This window comes from Podarcis muralis, chromosome 3 (genome assembly GCF_964188315.1).
Source record: "Podarcis muralis chromosome 3, rPodMur119.hap1.1, whole genome shotgun sequence".
Taxonomy (NCBI): domain Eukaryota; kingdom Metazoa; phylum Chordata; class Lepidosauria; order Squamata; family Lacertidae; genus Podarcis; species Podarcis muralis.
The window spans coordinates 31,300,467-31,311,534 of record NC_135657.1 but is presented as its reverse complement, the minus strand read 5'-3'; positions in this window follow the sequence as shown (position 1 = coordinate 31,311,534).

Below are 11,068 nucleotides of genomic sequence, written 5' to 3'. Positions count from 1 at the left end.
AACAAATTTACTACGGCAGAAGCTTTCATGTACTCAAGACCATTTTGACAGATGCATGAAGCGAAGTCTTCTTCGTGGGCTGGCATGTGAAGGAGAAAGTAATAAGGTGGGAGTTGAACAGCAATGAGATTTTAAAAATTGCAGTCAGTGATAATTAGAGCTTAAACAGATGTTAAAATGGGAACGCCTCCAACCTTTCTGAGAAGCAGATTGGTAATAACTGCTGAGATGACGTTGGTGGGGCAGGGAACCATTCACAAGAAACAGTCATGGTAAGCACAGATATTCTAGCATTGATAGCTAATTAACCCATGTGGCATAATACAAGTCCTTTGTGCCTTGTGGAGAGAACCTAATTACTTCTTTCCTGGAATTAATTAATAGCTAAACAGAGGTATAACAGGATATGCTTATATAAAATATGACAAAGGGTCATCATTTTGGAGAAGATAGTTTTGTAGAGGGAAATGGTGTACATTATCTGTGTCTACATAAGAACAGCCTGTTAGTTCAGGCCAATGGCCCTTCCAGTCCTGAAACCTGTTCTCAGAGTGGCCAACCAGATGCCTGTGGGAAACCTGTAGTCAGCATTCGAACACAAGACACAAGATCACTGCTTCTAACTGTGGAGGCAGTAAATAATAATAATAATAATAATAATAATAATAATAATAATAATAATTTATTTATACCCCGCCCATCTGGCTGAGTTTCCCCAGCCACTCTGGGTGGCTTCCAGTCGAGTGTTAAAAACAATTAAATATTAAAAACTTCCCTGAACAGGGCTTCCTTCAGATGTCTTTTAAAAATAGGATAGCTGCTTATTTCCTTGACATCTGATGGGAGGGCGTTCCACAGGGTGGGCGCCACTACCGAGAAGGCCCTCTGTCTGGTTCCCTGTAGCTTTGCTTCTCGCAATGAGGGAACCGCCAGAAGGCCCTCGGCGCTGGACCTTAGTGTCCGGGCTGGATGATGGGGTGGAGACGCTCCTTCAGGTATACAGGACCGAGGCAGTACATAGCTATTGTGCCTAGCAGCCATCCATAGCACTCTCCTGCATGAATTTGTCTAACATTCTTTTAGCTTTGGCTGGCCCTACTGTATTACTTACGGTAAATAAAATTTACTGCTTCCTTGATGATCTGGCTCACTCTGCCTGTGTGTTTTAAGAATGAAGGAATGTGATATAGGCCTTGGGATGAGAAGCTAAGCAAGCAAGGATATCTGAAGAGAGAAGAAATCCGATATTGGCAGAGGAAGAGCTAGATGTGACCTTGGCTTTTTCTTGCTCTCACATCAGTTACATGAACCCTGCTGTGCAGCACATTTCCTTGCTTTTTTAAAAAAGGAAACTGCATTGATTACTGCTAGTAATCCTTTCCTCACCTGATAACAGGCTTAGGATTCAAAAGAGAACTTACTATGCATTAACTGCCTCTAAAAAACTTAGTAAAGAATGGAGGGAATCTTTTTTTATGAGAAAAGCATTATGTTTCATGGCCAAACCTTAATACTCCTTGCTCACTCTCATCTTAAAATACCACATCCATAATACAAATGCATTCACAATGCAAAAATTGATTTGCACACCAGGCAGTGACCTGGAGCCAAGTTGATTTTTATTTTTTTTAGGTCATTAGCATTAGTTGGTTGAGGGTGCGGCCCTTTGGATTTTGGCAGAAACAGCAGAAGCATTGTTCATCATAAGAGCTGCCCCCCCCCCCTTTTCTCTCAAAACACTTGACACTGAATATATATTTTTTAATTTTGAGGAATGGTAATGGTCTGAAAACAAGAGGTTCATAGCAGAAGTTAAAACTTGGTGCAGACCACTTGAAATTTTTAAATTTTGAAAGTCTTAATAAAAGAAAAAGCATTGCAGCAAGTGATTAAAGAGTGCTTAATGTTTGAGTTGCCTTAGGGAGGGAGTTTGCAATTCCCCTGCTTTTTTGTAGGCTAGGCTAGATGAAGAAACAACACAAATGTCTCAGAAGGACATTTAGTATTCTAAATGCTTATGTCATCTCTGTGGTTTTTTTTCTTTGGCTTGAGTTCCAGAGCAAGTCTTTATAACAGAAAACAATGTTCCTCACCCATTTAAAATGTTCACTTTGCTAAGCTGTAGGTTCTTATACTGATCTTTCCTACTGCCATAGAAAACCCATATCTGAAAGGTTAAGACTTTATACAACTGCATCACAACTCAGTGCTTAAACTCAAAGTTAGCCTGCTCATTTTGCAATGACTGAAATACTCGAAAAACTGAATTTCACATACCGATATCCAAAATACTGCACAAAACGTGTGCTGAAAAGTACTTAGGGTCTCTTCTGCGTAGTACGGGAAAGAGATCTTTCTTGTAACCCTAGCTTCAGTATCCTATGGAAGAACTCGCTCGGCTGCAAAAGAGATTGAAAAAGGAAATAGCATTCTGATCAGCTTTCTGTTTCTGAAGTAAGGGGAAATTATGTATGTTAAACATCTCTCCAACGCTAAGAAGAGATACTGAAGAACAAACGGGAAAGTATAGGTAAAAAAATTAACACCCTTGATGATTGGGGCAATAAGGGAACACACCTTTAAAAGGGGGGGGGTGCAGATGTTGAAAGAGGGAGGCCCTTGGAGCTTGTGAATGTTCAAAGGCTTCTTGGCAGCTGTGAACAGGAAGCCAAACAAAGAAAGTTCTACTTCAAAGCAATACCCATTTTCAAATAATATTTGAAACTTCCTTGGCTGAATATGAGCCCCTGTTAGGCTGGGGGGGCGGGGGGCGGGGCGGGGATGTTTTGTGAGAGTGTGGGTGGGTTTGTTTTTTTTATACAGGGTTACTTTCAGTCATTAGTGGTGTTTCATAGTGAAAAATAAGTCTTTTATTATGAAAATCCCACAGCTTCCCCACTTATGGACTGGTTTTCTTAAATATTCAAAGCAAATCCTTAAGTTTAACCACCTATAGGCAGTGTAGTTTGCTCGACTTCAGTATCCCAGCAGAAGATAAAACATTTTGTGACATTGCCTTTAAAAAGCAAATGTTTACTGCTGAGCCATCCTTCTTATAAAAGCACAGGAAAGCACCTCTGTATTTGATGCATATTTTCTAACTGCTCAAATATATTTTATTTCAAATGCTCCCTGATTTCACAAATATAGAATAAACTTCGGGAATAATTTTAGAAATGAATAATGCATTCCAGTGCTTTGGCTTTCACCTGTCTTATTAACACCATACTAAGTCCAAGTGATTGCCGAGTTGAAGCTGATGTAGTGAGCAGCTGAACTGCAGCATCTATTTTAAAAACATCTGGGAGCTGGTGCAGAGGCTCCTGGAAGTCAAAGAGTGCTTGTAGGAATCTTCCCTTCCGGTCCTCTTCCCAGCAGAACTTTACAAGATACAATACTGTAAAGTGTGGATAAACAGTGGTGGAGCTAGGTGCTCCAGCACCCGGAGCAGGGGGTGGGCTAGCTGCCCGTGGAGGTTCTCCGGCGGCAGGAGCCACTCAGGTGGGGGGTACTCCACTGTTTAATTAGGCAGTCACATTAACTATTGTTTACAGTGGTATTGTTTTTAATGGCATGTTTCATAGCTGTATAGCACCCTGATATTTTATATGACGAAAAGAAGTGCTTTAATAAATAATAAGAGTAATTGCCTCTCTCTCAGCTGCCAGCTAGGTAGGTAGGTAGGTAGGTAGGTAGAAAGAAAGAAAGAAAGAAAGAAAGAAAGAAAGAAAGAAAGAAAGAAAGAAAGAAAGAAAGAAAGAAAGAAAGATGCAGGTGATAGAAGAATGAGGCAAAGGGGGTGGCTCCTCCCCTTTTGCTTCTGGCCCCACCCACCAGCAGCATCTGTTCCCAAAGGGGTATATAGCTGCCAACAGGGGGGGGGAAACCCCGCCACCTTGTCTGTGGGTGACAAGGGTTATAGAGCTACCTTTGAGATAGGACTCTGCATTTTCCCCCTTCTTTCTTTCTGTGTTTCTGTATTATTTAAATTAGTTTCCTTTATCTTATTGTATTATAAAAAGCTTCAATGAAATCTTTTGAAAAAGAAATGGCAAAAAACCTCCACCTTTTGCTCTATAGTCTGACAGTTGTATTTAAGTTCTACTCACGAGTGGACCCGCTGAGATTAAGGGGCCTAAGTTTGTCATGGATTTCAACAGGTCTATTCTGAGTAGGACCAGTGTTGGATAGAACACAATTGGATCTCCTTCTCCGGAAAAGGGTAGTTTTAGTCATACAAAAAGCATACAGATTTCATTTTTGAAAATTGTCCCTTCATCTGTGTTTTGCCTTAAGCGTAATGTTGCTGGTGTACTTCAAAATGACAACACTTTCTTTAATCAGCAGGGGGACATAATTATTCAACCATATGCAGGAAACATCTTTGTTTTCATGCAAGGCTGCTTAGCTGCGATGCCACTGTCAGTTCAAGTTAACTCTCTTGTCTTCTTTAAAGCAAAGATTACCTCCTCAATCTCACAGCCAGGATTGCATTATTACTGTTGTGTGTACAATAATGGAGGAGAGAAGGAAAGACCTGTTGGTCTGTGTTGTTCCACAGAGCTCAGTGGGAGATGATTACCGCATGTCCCACAAATGTTCTGTTACTACAATATTCAATTATGATACATCTTCAATTAGCACCCAGTCCTTCATGGATTATGAAAAGTCTGAATTAATAAAATGGGGAAAAGGGTCAAACTAAACACGCCTTTAATAATGATTATGATCAGCCATGGGGCTGGCCATGACTTACAGAATCATAGGACCCATTTCACACATAATGCTAAGCCAAATAAGGGCTTAACACAAACAAGAAAATGTTTGGCTTCCTGGGGAGAAGTTGCGGCTGCTTTGCTCTCCTGGTCCTGTCACCGCATGGCTGCTCTGATCTCAGCCGTGTTTTGGCTTAGCATTCCATCTGAAGTCGAGCTTGTGGTTTATCTCACTCTGGACAAACCACAAGTGGTAAATCATAGAACAAACCTTGGCCACTGCTTGTGTTTTGTCTGGAGTGAAATAAGCAATGATCTTGAGTTCAGAAGTAGCGCTAAGCCAAATCATGGCTTAGATCACACCAGGGTGGCAGCATCAGGAGCAGAGAAGAAGCAAAGCAGCTGTAGTCTTCTCTCCATGAATCCACGTTTGCCCATTTGTGTGAAGCCATGGTTTAGCTTAGTGTTATGTGCAAACAGGATATTGGAATTAAGATGTTGGCAGGGACCATGTAGGTCACCTACTCCACACCCCACTTACTGTATGATCAAAATACCAGCCCCTGCTGTTTTTTTTTAAACATTTAATCCAGATTTCCCCTTCCTACTGAAAATCCAAATCTGTATTATGCAATAGCCCAAGAGATGGCTGCCCAGCTTTTGCGGAAATAGATCCAGTGAATGAGAGCCCACCACCTCCTAAGCCTTCTCTTCCTCTGTCAAACAGCTCTTACCATTAGGAATGTTTCCTAAGGTGTAGATGAAATCTTCTTATCAAATATGTCTGGCCTAGCATGATTTTGTGATGGCTAAAAGAAACTTTTTATGTCTCCACCTTCATCTTCCCCACTATTGTTCCTCATGATCATGAAAGTATCTAAACAACTGTTTTTCTGCATTATGCGACAATACTGGGAGATGTTAATAATCTCTTCAGGTTAATGATTCATTCACGTAGTTAAGTTGAATAGGAGATGTATATTTATATTCCTGTTAAATTGCTAACAATTTTTACAGTTCATTCTAAAATACCTGTTTGTTTGTTGCTTAGATATGATTGTCTGATATAGCTGTTGGAAACATAGTTTTGCATATTAATTATATCCAGATGGCAGATTGGATTAGAAGATGGGCACAGTGTCTTCACTTTCTCAGCTAACAATGAGAACACAGGATGAGTGAGGAGCTGATCACGAGATGGCACATAGCTGCTTTCAGTGTACAACAACAAATGGATTTAGTTCAGCTCTTAGAAGATGACACAAGTCCTTTCAGGTCATGACAAGAGACAGTGTAAGAAAGACAGGTGTGGTGAGTCATATAGCTTTTTACAGTACTTGTATACCTTAGAGGCATGCACTCTACCAATCTAAATGTATGTTTCAAAACCCTTTGGTGAAATGTATAGAACACTTCTTTTTTTTAATGCAACAGGCAAATAAATAATCGCTTAGAATGACACAAACCACATCAAAAGCCTGAGGCTTGTCGCAGTGCAAAAAAATAAAAATTATACTGAAGAAAATGTTTAGGATTGGGCATGGACAACTTCTAATCCCCTGCCCCTACACATTTTCCTAATGAAGATAGTTACAGTACATTGCAAATAAATAGCTAAGAACTGGTTTGGTAATTCTACCTTGTGATCAGGTCAGAAGGGTTGCAGATTGTTCTCAAGAACTTGTATACATTGCATTGTGTGTTGCAGGTGTTTTGTTACTGGGATTTTCCAGTACCTCTCGACACTCAATAGTTTCGCACAACCTCCTTCAAAGGCTTTTGAAGGTCCATATATTTGTAAAATTTCTGAGCCAGTTTGAAATGGAACAATAAAACCACATCCACTTTTAAAATTAGAAACACATAGCCAAATCAAAAATCGCAGTAGAACAGCAGCAACAGTGGCAAAAAACCCCAACAACTCTCAGCTTGAGGTTTTTAAAAATCATTTTTGTTTTATAATTAACAAATACCATGAAACACATGGCACACATGGCAGAAGGTGCACCAGTTGGCATGCAGAATCAAAGCTGCCAATGACTTTAAACTAAGACTCCTTAACATGATGATAGAAACTAATAAATAACCTGTGCAAGTTGGAGTACTGTGCTCTCTCCTGTTTAGACTGAGAGCCACTATATTCTGCATTAATCAAAACTTCCAAACTGTACTGAAGGACAGCCCAACGTAGAGCTTGTTACAGCAATCTACATGAGAGATTGCTATTGTATGAATGAATGGAGCCAGGCTTGTTCAGAGAGTAAAGATCACAGTTGCCTTCATGCCCAGTGTCACAAGGCGGCACATTTGGGTACTTGTTGGCCCATCAGGAGCAGGGGTGTGTGAACTTGAATAAAATATGGGGGGCGGGGCAGGTAAGCTCCGCCCCACATCATCAATCACAAAACACAGTGCACACACCCTATTTGAATGGCAATGTCCACCAGCTTTGGGGGTGGCACCCTCAAATATTTTAAGGGGGGGGAGCGAAGGGATCTTGACCTCTAAGGGTTGGTGCATATGGTCAGGAGGGTCTACCACTGACTCTGCTTCACCCCAGACCAGATCTCTCTTCCTTCCCCATTACCAAAAATCAGCCATGTGTTTGTGTATGCAAGGTACATCTGAGGTTTTTGGTTAAAAGAGAGCGTGCAAGCGCAGTTAGAGTGGCAGGAGCACCTATAGGTCTATGAAAAAATAAAGTCTGTTGTGTGTATAGTGTTACTGTAGAGTTTAGCCACTAGGAGGCACTGGACTTCTAGCTCTGCAGGTGGAGAAGGGAGCATGCACAACACTAATGCTTTGACTGGCCCCATTCAGATTTGGCAATGTAGCACTAAACCATGGTTTGGTGTTATGCAAATATACAGTGCTTTGCTGCTTGTACGGAACCTGAGATACTAAATTCTATATACCGTATTTATTCAAGTCTAATGCACACAGCGGGTGGCGCTGTGGGTAAAAGCCTCAGCGCCTAGGGCTTGCCGATTGAAAGGTCGGCAGTTCGAATCCCCGCGGCGGGGTGCACTCCCGTTGTTCGGTCCCAGCGCCTGCCAACCTAGCAGTTCGAAAGCACTCCCGGGTGCAAGTAGATAAATAGGGACCGCTTACTAGCGGGAAGGTAAACGGCGTTTCCGTGTGCGGCTCTGGCTCGCCAGAGCAGCGATGTCACGCTGGCCACGTGACCCGGAAGTGTCTCCGGACAGCGCTGGCCCCGGCCTCTTGAGTGAGATGGGCGCACAACCCTAGAGTCTGTCAAGACTGGCCCGTACGGGCAGGGGTACCTTTAATGCACCATCGCATATAATGCACACCTCCATTTTCAGAACCTTGAAACCAAAAAAAGCATTTGCTGGCGAATGTAAATGTGCCATTGAATCTAATGCATACCTTAATTTTCACAACGTAATTTGGCCAAAAGAGATGAGCATTAGATTTGAGTAAATACGGTATTACTTGGGGTCACAAGCATCAAGTCTCTGGCAGTGCTAGCCTCAACTAGCTTGGACATCACAGTGGTTGGTTGTGCATGGCAATAAAGCAGCATTGCCTATGCAGGAAATGGCTTTGAAGCAGTCTCAAACCTCTCTTTAATATAGCTGCTTATATTTCAGTTGTCCATAAGTGTTTTTTTTTCTTTTAAATTTAGTTTTTGCTTTGCAAAGTGTCAAAAATATGAATCAAATATTATAGGTGGTTGAGGTGGAGGAAACTCATTTTTCACGTTTGCTTTTTAATACGATTGCAACAACTGAAAGAAAAACGAGGAGGCCTAAGAAACTCAGCAATTGCAACCCAACATTTCATAATTCTCAGTATAATGATCATCTTTAAAAGAATGCTGGCTCAAATGTCTTAAGAAAATAGTTCAGGCTCTCCAACAGTCTTTAATCTAGAAAACATACACGCACACCAGCAATTGGCCTCCTTCCTACCCATGTAATCCATAGACTTTCTCACGGGATCAGTAACTGGAGCAATGCATGGAAAGAGAAAATGCTGAACACTTGCTGGAGTGGTACTATAGCATGTATATCTTATCATAATACACTGGAATAGAAGGGCTGCACAAACTTCCCTTATGCAACAACCGGGTGTTGTAAATGCACAATTGCAATTGCCACAGGCACCTAGACTGGAACATTGGAATCATATTGCTTACAGTATGATTTTGTTTTGGGTTTTTTCAACTTGTTTACAGAATCTCAAATTCAAATTACAAATTCTAAGGCACAAGTTTGCACCAAAAAAAGAGAAAGTTTTACATTGCACAAGCTGTTTGCAGCTCCAGCCACTATGTGTGTTTGTTATCTACATAAGCAGCTTTTAACAATTTGGGAACGTTTCCAAGAAGGCAAGTGTATTTAAAGGCTCATCCAAGAGAGTCATGTTAGTTACATCTTTCAAATACAGTAGGTGGGATTTTTGACCCAAGGTTTAGGCCCAACAATATATCAGCGCTAAATATTTTTTAAAAGAGTTACATACATGCCTTTTGTTTTCATGCCATGTGTATTGTTTAGGCGGTCTTAGAATGTTTGCTTGTTACACAGGCTGGATGAAGGCCTTTAGAGGCACTAAGCACTGAAAAGGTTATGGTGCCACCACCATGTAATTCAAAATAAAAACAATCCTAAACCATAACATTAAATTTTATTTTTCAAAATAGTTAGATTATACATTTTTATTTGCCTTAACACACCAGTGGGAAGTTCAATAACATATTTAGGCTCTGAGCTAAGATTAGTCAGGACTTACACTGTAAACCTATGAGTGTCCAGAATGTTTCCTGATGGGCCGCCAGAAACCAAATGGCTAGGTTGTACTCAGGTGACAAGCAAATGGAAGTAGGCTGTGGTAGCCTTAGAAGCCACTCACTGAAACATCACACATGATAAACCTGTTACGCACCCCCCCATATGCACTAACAAGCTTCCACAGCAGCTGTGGCTGCAGCTATAACAAGTTGTTTTTACATTTTGGACTTGATTGTGACAATAGCATGGGAACTGGCAGTGCAGGGGATCTTGCATGCATAAGCAGCACTTATTTCACAATAAACTCCCATCAGGAAGCATTCGTACACGGTTGCTGTCCTGACTGAATTCTGGCCTTAGGTAAGCATATGCCAGGGGTGAAACTAGGCTATTGCCATATTTCAAAAGGTGAAATTCCGAACACAAAAGTTGTTGAGCTCTTTTTTGGGGGGGGGGTTGGGGGGTTGGTTGGCATATGCATAGGATTGCAGCTGGTTCAATATGCCAATATGCTGGGACTTAAGGCACATAGTTACTATGCTAGCTGAATAGCCACTATTACCAATGCATTTTCAACAGGGGAGGGAAAACACACACAACCTGAACATGCAAAAATGGCAGGTGTCTTGCCACCCTGCAACACCAGGTGACACCACAGCACTTCCAGACTCACTGGCACAGCCAGCAGCAAACCTTACACGCTCCCAAACGGAGGTTTGAACCCCCTTATGTGCCTCACGCAATCCTTACAGAGCCAGCCTATTTTTAGTCTGTCTCTTCTCTTGTTCCCTATTGCTATGTTTATGGGTTGGTTTTGTATTGCATTCGTTCGTCAGACTTTTGATCACCGCCTTGGAACCTTTTGATGAAAGGCATTCAAGAAAATAAACGTCTAGCACGGTCTTGTTTCGAAATGAGGGTCACGCTCGTTCTCTCTACCATCAAAGCCATGGGGCAGAAGACAGCACTGCAAGTTAAAAAGACCATCGGCTGTTGGAAATAGAAGAGGTGTTTAAAATTTCGGACGTATGCAGTTCAGTAACAGTAAGGCACCAGTCGCAAATGGTTCTGTATATGCGAAGCTCTTCAAATTTCAGGGCGTGCGGCTTGCACCGCTTTGGACTTCCTGCATCTTTTGTTTTTCTTGGCATAAAGCGGTTCAGTGCACAGGGACTGGGTGGGCGGGTGTTGCCTGATCTGTGCTGACAGAAACGTGAGCGGATTGCTTTGCACACCCACCCAAACTCCCCGCGTGCGCGTTAAAACTATGCTTCGCCATCCACAGTGGGAGCGGGAACTTCTGGGCGGCGTCCCCACCACCCTTGATTTCATCTGGGAACCCGCTTATCGACACGTTTGCATCTGTTCAGATGTGCAAAGTGGAAGGAGAGGGGAAGAGCCCGCTCCCCTCTCCATCACTCGGAGAGAGCCGGACGAGCAGCAGCGAGCTTTGAGAGGAGGCGGGTCCTTTTGGCGCTCCGCTACAGGACTCTCAGCTCCCCGGAGTGAACTATGCCAACTGGCTGGAGCGGAGGCACAACTTGGACCGGAACTCGGGAGGTTGAGCGTCGGGGCGCGAGAGGGAGGAACGCGCCA